At 42.8% G+C, this 20,167-nt stretch overlaps 1 protein-coding gene across 3 annotated transcripts in view; it reads right to left on the bottom strand.

Annotated features, from left to right (window-relative positions):
- Positions 1-19,750, bottom strand: part of PCYT1A (phosphate cytidylyltransferase 1A, choline) — a 38,939-nt gene extending 19,189 nt beyond the window's left edge. Inside the window, exon 1 of one of the 3 annotated variants that reach the window (XM_073675205.1) lies at positions 19,607-19,750. The gene's annotated coding sequence lies outside the window, so the exon portion shown is untranslated. Of the gene's footprint in view, positions 1-17,352; positions 17,523-19,506 lie in introns of those variants that run through there. The other 2 variants (XM_073675206.1, XM_073675207.1) reach the window with 2 other exon arrangements.
- Positions 19,751-20,167: the final 417 nt, after the last annotated feature.

Genomic DNA, 20,167 nt, shown 5'->3' with positions numbered 1-20,167 from the left:
TTGTTTTCCACAGTTATTAAAAAATTATGTAGTAGGAGGAAGACACATTTGCTGGTGGAAAGTAAGGAGATGAATGCGGAGAATGGTGGTGATCAGAGTTGGCCCTGCAAGGGTCAAGGAGTTACCAAAAATTAGGGAGATCCCATCAGGGCTGTGGTATTTGCGTAAGATGCTGACCATATGTCTTCTGGAGTTCTACTGCATTACACAAGCCGAGCTGCACGGCAGTGAGGAATTTAAATACCCAAAACCTCTAAACCAGGGAGAGGAACCTTTTTTCTGCCAGGGGCCATTTGAATATTTATACCATCACTCGGGGGCCGTACAAAATTATCAACTTGAAATTTATCTTGCTATATTTGCTCAAACATTTAATTAATTCTCCCCTAGTGTGATGGCTGGAACAGCATCTTGTGATGTTAGGTGGCATTGATGATGTTGCTAATTGCAACTGCTTTTCCAAATTTGCATCGGTCTGGAGTGCAGTCAACTCTTTGCGATAAATTTTAAAAAGAGCTCGCAGCAGTAAGTTCTGAACACAGATGTATATTACACAGCAGGTCTCCTCAAAGTGGGAAATTCAGCACTGCTCATGTAACATTTATATAACTCAGACAGTGGGTGGTCATCACATAGGAGACACCGAGACTGCTCAATATACATCACATAGGAGACACTGGGACTGCAGCATATACAGTGATGAACAAAAGGGTAACAATGTATTGAACTTTTGACTTTCAGGTTCCATATCTCATCATCTACTACCATCAATTTATAGACAATCATCTTGGCTATCTCATACTTAAATTTGACTTGCAACTATTTAGCATATAATTAGTTATGCATATTCTTGTCATGTCAGTGCATTGTTAGGCTATGTTCACACATGTTGGGTTTTTTTTACGCAACAAATCTGCAGCAAAACTGATCTCTGGCAGGAAATCTGCTGCATCAAAAATGCAGGTTTTGCTGCATTTTTTCCACTGTCCTTCTGTCTCTATTAATGCATGTACATAACGTTCTGTGAAAAAAAGAACCCCATTCTATTTTGCCATCAAAAACGCTGAAAAAAAGCTGATGCAAATTTTAGTGCATTTTTGATGTTTTTTTTTCAGCGTTTTTTTCATCACCCATTACTTCCTATGGGTGAAAAAACGCTGAAAGAAGAGACATGCTCTATTTTCCAAAAACCCAACCAAGGTACAAAATATGCAGCAACAAAAAAACAAGATGTGTGAACAGAGAATTTTGGTTTCTCAGACTTTGCTGGTACTGCTAAAAACGCTGAAAAACATAACATGTGTGAACATAGCCTTAAGGTTTTGCTCCTGGTGGTGGAAAAAGCTTTTTCTTCCTGTATACTACAAAGTACAACCTTTTCCCACATTCTCTAATAGCTCATTGTGTCATTAGATTGATTCCCAAGCGAAAGATCACTGGTTCGAATCGAGGAGCAGCCATGAAGATTTCCCAAGAAAAGAGAAACAGCATCATCCAGCTTATTGATAGTGGTCTCTTGGCCAAGAAAATTGCCAAACTGCATCCTGTGACTGCCATGACAGTTGGAAGAATACAAAATGAAGTCTGTCCATCCAGGAAAAATATCGAAGTCAACTAGTTGGCTCATCGCAAGGTCTATTAGTTCAGTTGCGACAAACACAGCAGTGGAGGTGGCTCGTATGTGTCTTAACAGTGAGATCACGGACGTCCATGCAAGCATTGTTACACAAGTCTGGAATGGTGGCCCGAAAAAGGTAAAGAAGCCTCTACTTCAATATCATTATAAGAAGAGTCGGCTCGAGTTTGAAAAAAGTACGAAAAGTGGACAGTAGAAGATTGGAAACGGGTAATTTGTAGAAATGAAACAAAAGTCAATAGACTAGGCACTGATGGGTGCAAATGGGTCTGGAAGAAACAAGGGGAAAAAAGTTAAAGGATCGAGAAATTGAAGGAACTTGCAAGTTCGGTGGAGAAAGCCTGATACAAGGCATTGGATACTTGACTAGGACCAATAGTGGTCTCAGTGCTGAGCTATATGCGAGTATCCTACAAGACGAGTTACTTCGTACACACAAGTACTATGGGTATGAAAAGGACGACAATGTTCCAGCAGGACAACAACCAGAAGCATATGACGAGATTGGCGAAGAAATGGTTCAATGACAATGAAGTAGAGGTGCTGGATTGGCCCCCAAAAGTCCCCAGACCTCAACCCAATTGAAAACTTGTGGGTACAGTTGAAGTAAAAGCTGTATACATACCCAGGTGAGTCGACCATGTATGCACCCAACTTTGGAAACATGTAGAAGAGACCTGGGATCAGATTTTGGTTGGGACATGCTTGAATCTGATCAAGAGCATGCCCAGAAGGATTCAGACAGTGTTGAAAGCCAAAGGTGGATTTACTAAATACTAACAAAATAAAAATTTTCATTTTTAGGTGCAAAACAGTAACAATGCAGTGACATGACAAGAATCTGCATAACTAATCATTTGCTAAATAGTTGCAAGTCAAAATTATGTATGAGAGAGCCAAGGTGATTGTCTATAAAATGAAGTGGATAGTAGTGGATGGGGAGATACGCAGTCTGAAAGTCAAAAGATCAAAACATTGTTACCCTTTTGCTCGTCACTGTACATAGAAGACACTGGAGCAAGAGCATATACACTGCTCAAAAAAATAAAGGGAACACTCAAATAACACATCCTAGATCTGAATGAATTAAATATTCTCATTGAATACTTTGTTCTGTACAAAGTTGAATGTGTTGACAACAAAATCACACAAAAATCATCAATGGAAATCAAATATATTAACCACTGGAGGCCTGGATTTGGAGTCACCCCCAAAATTAAAGTGGAAAAACACACTACAGGCTGATCCAACTTTGATGTAATGTCCTTAAAACAAGTCAAAATGAGTCTCAGTATTGTGTGTGGCCTCCACGTGCCTGTATGACCTCCCTACAATGACTGGGCATGCTCCTGATGAGGTTGCAGATGGTCTCCTGCGGGATCTCCTCCCAGACCTGGACTAAAGCATCCGCCAACTCCTGGACAGTCTGTGGTGCAACGTAACGTTGGTGGATGGAGATGACATGATGTCCCAGATGTGCTCAATCAGATTCAGGTCTGGGGAACGGGCGGGCCAGTCCACAGCTTCAATGCCTTCATCTTGCAGGAACAACTGACACACTCCAGCCACAGGAAGTCTGGCATTGTCCTGCATTAGGAGGAACCCAGGGCCAACCGCACCAGCATATGGCCTCACAAGGGGTCTGAGGATCTCATCTCGGTACCTAATGGCAGTCAGGCTCCCTCTGACGAGCACATGGAAGGCTGTGCGGCCCTCCAAAGAAAAGCAACCCCACCCCATTACTGATCCACTGCCAAACCGGTCATGCTGAAGGATGTTGCAGGCAGCAGATCACTCTCCACGGTGTCTCCAGACCCTGTCACGTATGTCACATGAGAACCTGCTTTCATCTGTGAAGAGCACAGGGCGCCAGTGGCGACTTAGCCAATCCTGGGGTTCTGTGGCAAATGCCAAGCGTCCTGCACGGTGTTGGGCTGTGAGCACAACCCCCATCTATGGACGTAGGGCCCTCATACCACCCTCATGGAGTCGGTTTCTAACCGTTTGTGCAGACACATGCACATTTTTGACCTGCTGGAGGGCATTTTTCAGGGCTCTGGTAGTGCTCCTCCTGTTCCTCCTTGCACAAAGGCGGAGGTAGCGGTCCTGCTGCTGGGTTGTTGCCCTCCTACGGCCCCCTCCACATCTCCTGGTGTACTGGCCTGTCTCCTGGTAGTGCCTCCAGCCTCTGGACAGTACGCTGACAGACACAGCAAAACTTATTTCCGCAGCTCGCATTGATGTGCCATCCTGGATGAGCTGCACTACCTGAGCAACTTCTGTTGGTTGTAGAGTCCTTCTCATGCTACCACGAGTGTGAAACCACAACCAACATTCAAAAGTGACCAAAACATCACCCAGAAAGCATTGGTACTGAGATGTGGTCTGTGGTCCCCACCTGCAGGAACACTCCTTTATTGAGGGTGTCTTGATAATTGCCAATAATTTCCATCTATTGTCTATTCCATTTGCATAACAGCATGTGAAATTGATTGTCAATCAGTGTTGCTTCCTAAGTTGGCAGTTTCATTTCACAGAAGTTTGAATTACTTGGAGTTATATTCTGTTTAAGTGTTTCCTTTATTTTTTTGAGCAGTGTACATTACATAGGAGATGCTGAAGCATATACATCATACATGTGGGGCTGGAGGCATACACTTCACAGGAAACGCTGTGGCATATATACTACAGGAGGGGCTAGAAGCATATACATCACAGGTCATCAATGTTAAAGTCCTGGACAACCCATTTAATCCAGTTTGGCGACTAAGAAATTATTTGTTGCTTACATTTTTCAGCTAAAGAGTCAAAGGAGTCTAGGTAACTATTTTTTGTGTGGAGCACCCATGCCATTTCCAATCCTGGGACACATACTGTAAATAGCCTTTGATTGCTGCTTTAAAGTTGATTATTGCCATAGGTTACCTTCAGGCATACAACACTGGTCTATATTTATAGCAGCTGCGAGCTAGTGTGAGCATGTCTGGTATGTTGTGTACTATATTAGGTTTCATCCTTACGTGCTGGGAACACACCCAGAGTTGCCCGAGCCCAGTATGTATAACTGGCCTGACACCTGGATATATATATAGCTGCAGCTAAGTGCACACTGTTCATCTGCCATTGACTGCTATGTGCAGTGGGTGTCGGGCAGAGTGCCATGCTATGAAGTGTCACATTTCATACAGAATCACACCAGTCTTGTGAGAAGAAGTGTAACATTTGCTGAACAACTCAAAAACACTATGTAGGGAAAGAAATAATTAAAGCAATCCTGAGAATGGGGCTATGCAGAGCTCGGTCTTCAATTGAGGTGAACATGTTAAACCTACACTTCATTCATTGTCTATGGGACTGTTTAAAAAAACGAATGCTGTATTCTGCTTTCCACTGTAGTCCCATAGATAATAAACGGATTGGAGGCAGAGCATGCCATAACTTTTCAGAATAAAAACATACCTGGCTGAAATGATAGAGCCAGGGTCTTATTTAGGCGGCCCGTGGTTTAGACATCATAAGTCAGCCGTCCGGTTACCTTTAAAATCTGATCTGTGCACAGCCTGGTATAGAGAAGAAGCTGGGCAGAATGATACATGGGTTTATTGGAAAACATTCAGTATAACTTGTATTTTATGTATCGAAATTCCTGGTGCTTGTATGGATAGGAGTCCAGCGTGCCATCCTACTCTGTGACAGAAAGCGATCTCTGCATGCACAGTTATACAGGGAAGACTGTCAATCACTGAAAAGGACCGCCCACTGGACTCATAAGAATGCAAACACCGGGGATTTCTAGAAATAAAATGAAACTGATACTGAAACATTTCCCCCAAAAATACATACATCAATCTGATCAGCTCCTATAACATTGTGCCTTCAGCTTAGATTCCCTGTTCCCTTTAAAGATCCCTACTATTTGGATCTCTGCAGTACCTGTGACTATAGCGGTTATCTTGTATAGCTATGCATGGCTTATTTAGAGATGATATCATGTACAGACATCATAACAAGATGTTCTGTACATAAAACGCCTTTCTTTGTGGTTAATGTGGAAAAACCATATTAAAAAGAAGTTTCTTAATTAGTGTACATTGTAATTTGCAGTGCACTCAGCTAACTCTGCTTCATGACAACACCCACAGAAGGAACCATACATTACTGCAGTTATCATGGCCGACACTATAAAAAAATAATTTACAAAGGTTGACTAATAGCAGATTTAACGCGTTTGACACATCAGAAAATGTATGTAGTCGTCTGTCTCCGGTATACTTGTGAAATTGCGGATACATTGAAACAGATACAGGAATACTCCCAGAGGCTAAAACCAAAATGGTTCCACTGTGAACACAGAACAGAGGCCTCTAATCAACTTCACCAACTATCCAATTGTATATTTCTAAGGTGGTATCCGTAGACTCGGGTAACATTTGGTGCTTTTTATTGATAAGCACTTATTTCAGGCTAGAATCGTCTTACGCTTAATATGTCCCTCTATATACCATGGGTCCCCAAGCTGTGGCTCAGGAGCCACAACCAGCTTGCGGGCCCAAGATGTGTGGTTTTTGGCTGTTTGCTAGACCTGATGCTAACGCAGAAAGATGGTGAACAGCAGGTCTCCAGATAGAGGCTTTGTTGAGTAAGCCCCACACAGAAGAGCAGATCTGGATACACATGTACTGGCCATGAGGATAATAGGGAAGATAGGATGACACCGCTAGTTAGAGGGTTGCTTAACCCCTTCACATTTGACGTACTTGTACGTCAAAAGTCATGTCCAAGCCTTTGATGCGGACTCACACGCCGATCCCGCATCTTTGCCCGCACATGATGGCCGATTTATCGGTCATCATGTGCCTTTAACAGACACGAGTGGAGCGGAGCTCCACTGTCAATTTCCTACAGCGGCATTTAACACGCACGGGCAGTTCGATCATTCCATGCTCCCATCGGTACACCAGTGACGCCACCGCGGGGCGTTGATGGGTTGTCATGACAGCCGGGGGTCTGCTGATAATCCCTGTGTATGTTATTACAATCCTCCTGGAAAAGCCAGCCCATCGCTGGTGTTCACAGGAGATTGTGATTTTAACTATGTATAGCACAAGCGATCGGACGATCACACCTTAAAACTATTAAATATAGTAAAAAAAAAAAAAAGTTTTTAAAAATATGGAAAAAAAACAAAAACAAAAAACACAAAAGTTCAAATCACCTCCTTTTTGCCCCATTAAAAAAAAAAAAAAAAAGATATATACATATTTGATATTGTTGTGTTTGTAAAAGTCCGATCTACCAAAATATTAAATAAATTAATCCGATCGGTAAACAGTGTAAGAAGAAAAAAATTCAAAAACACCAGTTACGTTTTTTTGGCTGGCACAACATTCCAATAAAATGCAATAAGAAGCAATCAAAACGTTATATCTACCCCAAAATGGTATCAGTAAAAACATCTGCTCAGGGCACAAAAAATAATGAAAACATTACAGGTCTCGGAAAATAGTTATACAAGCAAAAAAAAATTTTCTTACAAAATTTCAGATTTTTTTTTTCACCACTTAAATAAAAAAAACGATACATCTGTTATCTGCGTACTTGTACTGACCTGGAGAATCCACCATATAGTGAACATGGCGGGGTTACACAGGGCTCAACATTCAGAGCTCTGACAGATCTGCAACAGAGAAAATTGATTCTTTCACAACTGCTGCAACCTGTAAACTAAGTGATACACTGCTGGAATCAAGGTCTTTGTCCATACCTGCTGCTGTCAGGATACATAGCAAAAAACCTGCTGACAGATTCCCTATAAAAAAAATAAAAAAAAAAGAGGCTGTGTGCCCACGATTCGTTTTTTAAGCATTTCCACAGCGGCAAAAACGCTGCAGAAACGCTTAAAAAACGCATGGTAGAAGGCCTGCCATGTCCCCCAATGATAATCCGCATGTGCTGTGCACATGCGGATTATCATTTCGGAAAAAAACGCAGCACTACCAATTATTTTGCGGAAGCGCTGCGTTTTTGCCGCCATTGACTTGCATTAGAACGTGCCAATTCCGCAAGACTGCATCTGTACTTGCGGAATTGGCGCGTTCTAATGTGTGGATGGTACCCGGTTGTGGAGGAGAGGAGAGTCTCATCCACACCCAGGTACCATTAAAAAAGCTGAAGAAAAAGAATAAAATAAAAAATAAAGATTATATTCACCTTCCGAAGGCCCCAGGACTCCTTCTCTGTGCTTCCCTGCAGATCGCGCAGGACTGAAGGACCTGCGGTGACGTCACAGTCATGTGAAGGCAGGTCTTTCAGTACAACGTACCGCGATCTGCCGGCAGCCAGCACAAGAGCGCAGCAAGACTTGGGGGGCAATCGGAAAGTAAGTATAGTTTTATTTTTTATTATTTGACATTCTCTCTGGTCACACTATATAAATCCATGCTGTTTGCATGGATTTATATAGTGTGACCGAGTTGTCAAACACTTTCCAAGTGATGCTAAAATCTCTTGGAAAGCGCTTGTCAACCCGCATGCGGAAATGCATGTGAAGAACGCTTCACTTCCGCATGTCCCTGGCAGGAAAAACGCATGTACAATCCGCATGCGTTTTGTTTCTGCCAGGGAGATGCAGAAACGCTCAGGAAAAAATCCGGAGCATTTCTGCATCATGGGCACATAGCCTAAAAAAATACTAGAAGACCAGAGCATGAATCATGCACCAGATATATCAACAGAACCCAACCCTGTTACTGAGTGCGGTATGGACCTGCCATTGTTTTTCCAACATTTTTCTAAGTAAGAATAGTTACAGCAATGAGTCACTAACGTAATTCTGATGCCCTGCCCTCTATTCACATTCATTTGAACTTAAAAACTGGAACCAGGGCCCGAACTGCATATCTTACATTGCATTCATATCAGATGAATCTGGCCCTCTGTGTCTTTCCCGTACACACACACGTATATTTTTTTTTATTGGCTTTACTGAAGTGTGTAGTGAAGGTACAGCTACCCTTTGTTCAAATGATATAGATCATACAGTGCAAACTCTGGCCCGTGGGCCAAATCTGGCCAGCAGGGTGGTTTTATGTGGCCCGCGACACCAGAACCGCCACCACTATGTGGGGCCCATTATAGTGTATGGAGAACTATATGGGGCCCATTATAGTGTATGGAGCACTACGTGGGGCCCATTATAGTGTATGGAGAACTACGTGGGGCCCATTATAGTGTATGGAGAACTACGTGGGGCCCATTATAGTGTATGGAGGACTTTCTGGAGCCCATTAAATTGTATACTGGTTGGCCCGCGACTTTGTCCAAGTTTTTCATTTTGGCCCTCGGTGTATTTGAGTTTGACACCCCTGATATACAGGTGCATCTCACAAAATGGGAATATCATCAAAAATTTATTTTATTTCAGTTCTTCAATATAAAAAGTGAAACTCATACACTATATAGAGTCATTACAAAACAGTGATCTATTTCAAGCGTTTATTTCTGTTAATGTTGATGATTAAGGCTTACAGCCAATGAAAACACAAAAGTCATTATCTCGGTAAATTACAATAATTAACAAAAAACACTTGCAAAGGCTTCCTAAGCGTTAAAAAAGGTCCCTTACTCTGTTTCAGTAGGCTCCACAATCATGGGGGAAGACTGCTGACTTGACTGATGTCCAGAAGGCAGTCATTGATACACTCCACAGGGTCCCAGAGTTCCAATTTTCATTGGGAAATCAACGTCCCAGAGTCTGGAGGAAGAGTGGAGAGGCACACAATCCAAGCTGCTTGAGGTCTAGTGTGAAGTTTCCACAATCAGTGATGGTTTGGGGAGCCATGTCATCTGCTGGTGTAGGTCCACTGTGTTTTATCAAGACCAAAGTCAGCACAGCTGTCTACCAGGACATTTTAGAGCACTTCATGCTTCCCTCTGCCGACAAGCTTTTTGGAGATGGAAACTTCATTCTCCAGCAGGACTTGGCACCTGTCCACACTGCCAAAAGTACCAATACCTGGTTTAAAAACAACAGTATCACTGTGCTTGATTGGCGAGCAAACTCGCCTGACCTTAACCCCATAAAGAATCTATGGGGTATTGTCAAGAGGAAGATGAGAGACACCAGACACAACAATGCAGACGAGCTGAAGGCTGCTATCAAAGCAACCTGGGCTTCCATAACACCTCAGCAGTGCCACAGGCTGATAGCCTCCATGCCACGCCGCATTGAAGCAGTAACTGATGCAAAAGGAGCCCCGACCAAGTATTGAGTACATTTACTGAACATACATTTCAGTAGGCCAACATTTCGGATTTAAAAAACGTTTTTCAAGCTGCTGTTATAAAGTATTCTAATTTACTGAGATAATGACTTCTGTGTTTTCATTAGTTGTAAGCCATAATCATCATTAACAGAAATAAATACTTGAAATAGATCACTATGTTTGTAATGACTCTATATCAGGTCATGTTTTCAGTATGTCCTTAATATTGCACAGGTGATAATTCCATCACCTGCATAGGCAATAATTCCATCACCTGTGAAATACTAAGGAAATCCTGAAAACATGATCTGTTGGTGGGCCTTGGGGACTGGAGTTGGGGAACCCTGCTCTATATAATGAGTTTCACATTTTGTATTGAAGAACCGAAATAAATTAACTTTTTGATGATATTCTAATTTAGTGAGATGCACCTGTAGGTTATGTGATGCCTAAGAGTTGTGCCCAATTTACAGACTACTGCATAGATGGCAGTGCAAAGGGATCCCAAGACAACGTGAAGGATTTCCTCACTCCTTAACTGCTCACGTTTGCATGGAAGGATTATATTAAGTGTATTGTATCCAGCGTTCAATTCCCCAGTGCTTTATTGTGATTGATTTTAAGTTTAAAAGGGGTATACTGGGCTCCACAGAAATGTTCACTGCACAGTGTAGTGCTATTAAGAGAAGCAGATGAAACTAGTCGACACGTGACCGCACATAAATACGTTGCATACTTGCGGTCATGTGACCGCACACTGGCACGGGAGACAGAAGGGAATCCTAACAATGGTGTCATGCTCCTGAGTTCTAACCCTTGAGCCTGTGTTTTGTGGTCGGCTTCTCAGGCCGCCGAGCCACAGCGGACACTCCTTTTCTCTGGGTGTTTAAGTTCTGTTATTCTGGCTGCAGTCTATTTAGCATAACACAGGTGTTTTCATTTGTCTGCCCTATTACCTTTAAGGTGCAGCTTTATATTATTTACCCCCTGGTGGCATTTCCTGCTGGTGATTGTCTGAACATCCAAATGAAACTTTCTATTGTAGTTTAAAGCCAGTCAGAGAAATTCCAGTAAGGGTTTCTCTCTCAGCTGTGTCTCTGCACCTATCTTCTTTCTGCTTTTAGGAAGTAGGTAGCATATTATCTAACAGAACGTACTTTATTTTGCATTTAGTGGTTTATTCTACTCACTCTGTTCTGAGAAAGGAAAGATCCCACTCTCCCTTTTGTAGGTAACTTACACTCTGCTCTGCTTTCCGGTTCTTTAGGAGGACCGTGAAGCACTCGATGGCTTTTTAGGCTGTTTAGGTCCGAGTAGCCATCTACTAGTCTGTGGTTGGGGCTATCTTTGCTCACGCAGTTACCACTAGGGACTGTGGGGGGGGGGGGGTCAGGATCTCTAGTCTATACAGGAAGCGGCATGGTCAGTTGCAGTTTTTAGCTTTTACCTACAGTGGGGGAAATAAGTATTTGATCCCTTGCTGTTTTTGTAAGTTTGACCACTAACAAAGACATGAACAGTCTATAATTTTAAGGGTAGGTTAATTTTAACATTGAGAGATAGAATATCCAAAAAAAATCAAGAAAATCGCATTGTATAAATTAGATAAATTTATTTGCATTTTGCAGTGAGAAATAAGCATTTGATCCCTCTGGTAAAAAACACTTAATACTTGGTGGCAAAACCCTTTTTGGCAAGCACAGCAGTCAGACGATTTTTGTAGTTGATGATGAGGGTTGCGCACATGTCAGGAGGAATTTTGGTCCACTCCTCTTTGCAGATCATCTCTAAATCATTAAGATTTTGAGGCTGTCGCTTGGCAACTCGGAGCTTCAACTCCCTCCGTAAGTTTTCTATGGGATTAAGGTCTGGAAAATGGCTAGGCCACTCCATGACCTTACTGTGCTTCTTTTTGAGCCACTCTTGTTGCCTTGGCTGTATGTTTTGGGTCATTGTCTTGCTGGAAGACCCAGCCACGACCCATCTTCAATGCTCTTACTGAGGGAAGGAGGTTGTTGGCCAAAATCTTGCGATACATAACCCCATCCATCTTCCCTTCAGTACGGTGCAGTCGTCATGTCCGCTTTGCAGAAAGCACCCCCAAAGTATAATGTTTCCCCCACCATGCTTCACGGTTGGGACGATGTTCTTAGGGTTGTACTCATGCTTCTACCAAAGAGCTCAATTTTTGTCTCATCTGACCACAGCACCTTCTCCCAATAACTCACAGAATCATTCAGGTGTTCAATGGCAAACTTCAGACGGGCCTGCACATGTGTCTTCTTGAGCAGGGGGACCTTGAGGGCACTGCAGGATTTTAAACCTTTAAGGCGTAATGTGTTACCAATGGTTTTCTTGGTGACTGTGATCACAGCTGCCTGGAGATAATTAACAAGTTCCCCCCGTGTAGTTTTAGGCGGATTTCTCATCTTCCTCATGATAAAGGATACCCCATGAGGTGAGATTTTGCACGGTGCACCGGATCGATGTCGATTGACAGTCATTTTGTATTTCTTCCATTTTCTCACTATTGCACCAACAGGTGTCTCCTTCTCACCCAGCGTCTTACTTATGGTTTTGTAGCCCATTCCAGCTTTGTGCAGATCTATGATCTTGTCCCTGACATCCTTAGAAAGCTCTTTTGTCTTGCCCATGTTGTAAAGGTTAGAGTCTGATTGATTAATTGAGTTTGTGGACAGGAGTCTTTTATACAGATGACTATGTAAGACCGCTGTCTTTAATGCAGGTAACGAGTTGATTAGGAGCATCTAACTGGTCTGTAGGAGCCAGAACTCATAATGGTTTGTAGGGGATCAAATAGTTATTTCTCACTGCAAAATGCAAATAAATGTATCCAATTTATGCAATGTGATTTTCTAGATTTTTTTTTTTGGATATTTATCTCTCAATGTTAAAATTAACCTATCCTTAAAATTATAGACTGTTCATGTCTTTGTCAGTGGGCAAACATATAAAAACAGCAAGGGATCAAGTACTTATTTCCCCCACTGTATTATCCCGAGTGAGTTGCAACACTAGATTAACAAGTGTGCTTGTTTCGCGCTGTCACAATTAGGCGGAGGCAGCCATATACAGGGTGGACTATTTATATGGATACACCTAAATTAAATGGGAATGGTTGGAGATATACTAATGTGCCACAAACAGGAAGTTGATATGGGAGGGGGAAAACTTTTCCAGATGGATGGTGATCATGGATCCAACTTTATTTTTTTCAATGGGAAGAGGGTCATGTGACATCAAACTTATTGAGAACTTCATAAGAAAAACAATGGTGTGCTTGGTTTTAACATAACTTTATTCTTTCATGAGTTTTTTACACGTTTATGACCACTTATAAAATGTGTTCAAAATGCTGCCCATTGTGTTGGATTGTCAGTGCAACCCTCTTCTCCCACTCTTGACACACTGATAGCAACACCGCAGAAGAAATGCTAGCACAGGTTTCCAGTATCCGATGTTTCAGATGCTGCACATCTCGTATCTTGATGGTATGGTGTGGTATATCGGGGACAAAGATAGTGGGGCCATTCTTCATCAATGGAAACCTCAATGCCACTGGATATCTGAAATTTCTCCATGATGATGTGTTGCCCTCTTTATGCACTGAAGATGGCACGTTCCCTGAGTTTTTCCAACAAGATGGTGCATCACCACATTATGGGTGTCAGGTCAGAGCATTCCTACATAAACAGTTTCCTGGAAAGTGGATTGGTCATCGTGGGCCAGTTGAATGGCCACCAAAGTCTCCCGATCTGACCCCCTTAGACTTTTATCTTTGGGGTCATTTGAAGCCAATTGTCTATGCTGTGAAGATACGAAAAGTGCAGCATCTGAAACAACGGATACTGGAAGCCTGTGCTGGCATTTCTTCTGTGGTGTTGCTATCAGTGTGTCAAGAGTGGGAGAAGAGCGTTGCATTGACAATCCAACACAATGGGCAGCATTTTGAACACATTTTATAAGTGGTCATAAACGTGTAAAAAACTCATGAAAGAATAATGTTACGTTAAAACCAAGCACACCATTGTTTTTCTTATAAAATTCTCAATAAGTTTGATGTGTCACATGTCCCTCTACCAATTGAAAAAAATAAAGTTGGATCCAAAATGGCCGACTTCAAAATGGCCACCATCCATCTGGAAAAGTTTTTCCCCTCCCATATACTAATGTGCCACAAACAGAAAGTTGATATCACCAACCATTTCCATTTAATTTAGGTGTATCCATATAAATGGCCCACCCTGTAGAGTGACTGCAGACATTTCTGCTCAGCTCCTTTAATGGTGAGGAATATAAGAAGGGAATATTGGTCCTGTGATTCTAAGGTGTCTGGCTCTCACTATCCCCTGATAGACAACAAACTAAATGCGCTAATAAAACACTAAGCTGCTTGAGGAAAGATTTATTTTAAGGATTGTCGTCACCTAAGGCTGTGTGCCCACGATGCGTTTTTCAAGCGTTTACGCTGCGGAATTTCCGCAGCGTAAACACTTGGGAAACCTTCCCCCATGGTTTCCAATGCAATTCCGCACTTTCAATGCCCATGCTGCGTATTTTTCCGCAGCGTTTATGCTGCGCTCAAAAATCCGCAGCATGTCCATTAATTTTGTTGACACGCAGCGTAATCGCAGTCATTGACTTGCATTAGAACGCGCCAATTCCGCAAGACTGCATCTGTACTTGCGTAATTGGCGCGTTCTAATGTGCGGATGGTACCCAAGTCTGGAGGAGAGGAGACTCTCATCCAGACCTGGGTACCATAGAATCTGTAAAAAAAATGAATTTAAAATAAAAAATAAAGTTAATACTCACCTTCCGATGTCCTCCCGGTGTTTTGTCCACGCCGTCCGGTCTCTAGCAATGTTCGCGCTGTTGTGAAGGACCTGCCATGACGTCACTGAGTCATGTGACCCATCACATGGCTCAATGACGTCACCGCAGGTCCTTCACACCACCGCGAGCCGCCCAAGACACCAGACGCAGCAGAGATGACACCGGGAGGACATTGGAAGGTGAGTATAATTTTTTTTTTTTTTTACCATTCTTATTCTTTTTTTTAACTATTACTTGGTCACACTACATAAATCCATGCTGTTTGCATGGATTTATATAGTGTGAACAAGTTGTCACGCACTTTTCCAAGTGATGCTAAAATCGCTTGGAAAAGCGCTTGATAACCCGCATGCAGAAATGCATGCAAAGACGCTTTACAAATGCTTCTACCTGGCGGGAAAAACGCATGTAAAATCTGCATGCGTTTTTCCTGCCAGGGAGAAGCGTAAAAAAATATGCAGCATTTCTGCATCATGGGCACTTAGCCTAAAACTAAAAAGCTGGTTTCCGGTATAATAAAATAAGAGAAGATAACTGTCTTTTTTTTGCATCAAAATTCTCTACATTAAATGGAAATCGCTGACAAACGCACTAATGTGTATATATACATAAAACACCCTATATAACCTAGGTCTGATCCTACAGGATGGGATGGGCACGCAAAGGCTTCTCAACTTGCAAACTGAAGGAACGATAGGATTTAGAAGAGGAATGTGAAGATTAAGTTGCAGATCTGCTTTCTTCTGTCTGGCAGTTCTACGACTCAGATTTCAGGCTATATATAACTTTGCCTAATAATCCAGGTTACTAGGTTGCTCAGTCATAGTCATGGGGCCTAAAAAAACAGACAGTAATAGCAGTGCCCTGTGCACAAGAATTGTAAATGTCCCGCTCTATGACAGCTAGGAGATCATGGAGGGCACATGCCAGTATAGCCTGCAATATATTTACAGAGCAATAGGCATATAGTGTATGGAAGAGACTGCTCAGGACCCACTTATCACCCAGTTGTCAATTTATGTATACATTTCTAGGAGTAACAGAGAAACGGCACAAAAGCAGAATTCTAAAAAAAAAAGAAAAAAAAAAAAAAAAAAGAAGTGTGTGTGTCCATAACAATATGACAAATATACTTGAAGTTTCTAAAATGATACCCTTCCTAGCAGAGTCCTCCTACTCTCACTGTCATTGGATGCGGAGGTTAGGTTACAATAGATGCCACATCATAGCCTGGCATCGTGAACAGAGAGTAGTACGGAGGGCCACATAGGTGTCACAACCATACAGCGGAAGCATCTACATATTGGTAATACAGACTGATTTACTGAATAAAGCGCTCAAAAACGTGATCAACAAATTGTCACAATCTGCGCCCTCCTTAACAGAATGCAGGCTGTCTTAAAGGGAATTGGTCAGCAGTTTTATGTTGCCAGATCTGACACCCTGATTATCAGAGACACTTTTGGATGAAATACAGACTCCAACTCTGGCTTCAAAATGCAAATATTAAATATGATTATTATTGTACAATTAATTTATTAGATGCATGGATTGGTGGAATCGGAAAATAGAGGAATCAGAGTCAGACGTTTGGCTTACCGACTCCAAGTGTTGTAGATTAAAATGCTCTATTACTAACTGGATTGAACACAGTAGTTCTGATACAATTGCTGCTTATCTACGGTGATGCCGAGTCTACAGATTTATGAACTGCAGGTCCACTGCCCTTCTGTGGCTGAAAGACAGTTTTCTGCCATATTGTGTATAGGGAGAAAGATATTAATCAGCAAAGAGTTAATGAGGGAGTTGCAGCTCATGAATACCAAGGACTCCTCATTATGCTGCTATAATGATGAGGACTCCTGTGAGAGCTGCTGGAAAAAAACACCGCGACCTGCAATCCAATAAGTGTTACCTGGCACAAGTTATATGCTGGACTCCGGGCAGCATAAACCGGATGACATATTCCCTCTAAGGCTCCCATCACGCGTCTGTATAATACCAGTAAAGTCAGTGTACCATCCTTTTTTTTCCAGTATGGCTTAAGAAAAATCAATTCCAAAGCTTCTCCTGTACTTTGTAATGTTAAACACATACAGCGCACAGATGGCACACGGATTGTACATGGATGCCATCCGTGTGCTGTACGTGTTTTCACAGACTCCTAGACTTGCATTGGCCCTTGTCTTCCATGCTGCTGGCAAAAAAAAATGGACATTTCTCCGTGTGGTTTACATAGACACATGGTCAGTGCAAACACACGGACATGTGTGCAGCACCATAGATTATAATGGCTACGTGTGGAATCCATGAGTACTGCAAACACAGAGATGTGAAAGGGGTCTAAATGGTACTTATATTGTGCTGATGGGGTCTGTGGAATTAGAGATTCTTCCAGGAATATTATCACTGTCAGTAGAGGGAGAAATTTCAATAGTGACAGAAAAAAAACAATTACAAAAACTAAATATTTTTACCAGCTTCAAACCTGGACATCACTTTACCATATTGACATAGAATTGATTAAACTGCAGAAAACCCTTGAAGCTTTATAAGCAGACATCCTAAGGAAGCAGAATACATATTATAACTCACCTTTTGGATTATTGCTCCTCTGCAGTCTCATCGCACATTGCCCCCCATTATAGATCTACAAGAAACTAGATTGCGCTCCGGTATAGAAGGGATCAAGATGTTCTTGCACAGAGGAAGGCTCAGGGTCGCTGTGAAGTCTGCATCTGCTGCCCTAATACCTGCTTATGTATAAATGACACTCGCTGTACTTTGTCCAGTTCACTCCACATGATAACTGCTGACACGTTTAAAGGTCAGAATGAAAGTCAACGATATCCTGAGTGCTGCACACTCATCGCACATACCCCATAATATCCAATGGACTCAGATTAAATAAATAGATGTCAGCAGAGAGGTCTCTATGCCTTTATCATACATACATATTATCCAGCACTATTTGTTAATTAAATTGTTCAGCTCAGGAGCAGAACATTGAACTTAACTAAGTGCCGGATTTATCTTATGATGGACTGCAGCGGTGGCGGGAGGACCCTGTCGACTACAATAGGGTCAGACGAGGATCCTTCACACAGTCCGTCCTTTAGAAAATTACTCAGCATGGTGCACTATTCTATTCACTCTTTTTGCCTGGATCTGTGACTGCGGCTCCACAGCAGATGTGAGCAGAGACTAAATACCTGCCATCTTACACAACAGAATCCCAGTCATCTTGCTTCCTCCCCAGAATCTGACTGGAAGTGCTGGTGACTATTAATCTGTGCCACCTGTACTGGGTGAATGTAGATTAAGGCAGATCTCAACAAGACACAGTCTGAACAGGGCTGTGGAGTCAGAGCCCATTTTGGTGGAGTCTAAATCGGAGTAGGTATAAAATGGACGGACTCCAACTTCTAAAATATATAATAAATAGGGGACAATTGTTCAATGCAGTTTGTGGGGAATATTTTTTCATAAGAATTTGGGAAAGTTATGAAATGTCCTATAAATGTCTGTCCTATTCCTGATCTAAGGGTCTAGAATTTTAGATGAGATGAATCTGTGCTACAGTAAATTTATCACTTAAACATGAGCCATGTATGAGGGAGTCGGAGTCTGTCATGGAAATTGAGGAGTCGGAGGTTTGGCTTACCGACTCCACAGCCCTGAGTCTGAATATATTAGAGGGCTTTACAGGCTCCGAAATAATAATAATAATAATAAAAATAAAAATTGGGAAACAATTTTACATTTGTGATCCAATTTAAAAACAGCATTTATCCATGGATTTACAACTAAAAATATGGTTATCGAGCACATATATGAACACCATTACAGTGATAACCATCACTCACAGCAGGGTTCGATCAGGCTCAGCCTCTGCTCATGGACATACATTTTCCACTACTACTTAGCCGAGGCCTGATATATAAACCCAGTGTGATACAGGCAGCATTAAAAAAACAACAACAGCTAAACAAGAGTGAGGGAGGAACAGTGACCAAGACATAAAGAAAGGTCTTCTAGATCTCAGACATTGCGGTGCCTAACTCTATATGATATGTCGTGTGTGTGTAGATTACTAAAATAAATGTGGATGAGCCGCTGCCTCCTCTATAAGCTATTATCACTTTGGGAGATGAAGCATTATATGCTGGCCATTATCACAGCTAGTTTACTATGGGATCTATGGATGACAAAGAAGGAATGGCTCATAGAAGGGGACCTGAGCAGGAAATCCTCCTCCATGACCCTATGGAGCAATGACTCCTCTCTGGGTATATACTGCTTGTGTAAGGTTCACTGCACAGTTTCCTATTAGGGACGCACACACTTTTATTGCTCTGCGCTCCTTTACGTATCAGGTGTGACTTGTGGCTCGGAGTCAGCGCCTGTATGTTGCAATGGGTGAGCCTCCGCCATGTGAGACGCTCTGGGGACAAGGGTCTTATGATCGATTCCTTATCTGCTCCTAGACCTAAAGGAGCTGACGTGTCGGGGTGAAGGCTCGTGTGTAACCTGCTCCCCGTCACTGTGCACAGAGGCACCTGATAGCCAGAGACTATGTCCCCTGTGCCCACCAGCCAGTGTCAGGGCCATGGTGATGCCAGTCACCCCTACAGACCATGACATGCCCACACCATACTGCACGTACAGTGGGAGCAGCCTGCACCCCCTACATACAGTTTATCCGCCCCCTCCTCACAGGATCGCCCCACTCGTTGTGTACATAGATACCTGTTACTATGTACGCCGCCAATTACTTTCCGGGCTGCATAAGTGGAAACACAACGCTCCGTGCCTCTATATACGGCGCAGAGCCCCAGCTCCAGCTCACCTCCCGGTGTGTCCGTGTCCAGTCCGGGCGGGGCTACTTAGTGTCATAGTCTGACAGCACCGTCCGGAAGTACAGCTCATAGACAGCATTATAGGGTGCAGCCATGTAAACAGCCCGCCGGGAACTGGAGGACGGACTGGAGAGTTCCGGCGCCTCAGGTCTGAGCGTGGTCACCAGGCAGAGCGGACGCGGCTCCACACGGTGCGGTACACGGGGGGCGGTGCTCCACTCCCCGTGTCAGAGCAGGGACAGCTCTCCTGGGGGCCGTGCTGAGAGCTCACACACATATAGGGGCTCTGTGCCCTCGGACGGCGCTGTGTGCCCGCTGACCGCTGCTATTGGGGCCATGGCCGGATGACAATGCTGGATTGACTTTTTTCTTTCCAGATAGATCAGCTTAAAAGAACACTGTCTGGAAATTCTCCTTAGGGCTCGTTCACACCACCATATTTTCGGTCCGAGTGTTGTCCATGTAAAAAACAGCTAGCACTCGGCCAATGTTATGCAATGGGGCCGTGGAGATGACCTTTTTTTTTTTTTTTTTTTCCCCACTGACCAAAT

This window comes from Phyllobates terribilis, unplaced genomic scaffold, assembly GCF_046119375.1.
Source record: "Phyllobates terribilis strain yellow unplaced genomic scaffold, ASM4611937v1 Scaffold_3__8_contigs__length_932513732, whole genome shotgun sequence".
Taxonomy (NCBI): domain Eukaryota; kingdom Metazoa; phylum Chordata; class Amphibia; order Anura; family Dendrobatidae; genus Phyllobates; species Phyllobates terribilis.
The sequence above is the reverse complement of the archived record's forward strand: the minus strand, read 5'-3'. Positions and strand labels throughout refer to the sequence as shown.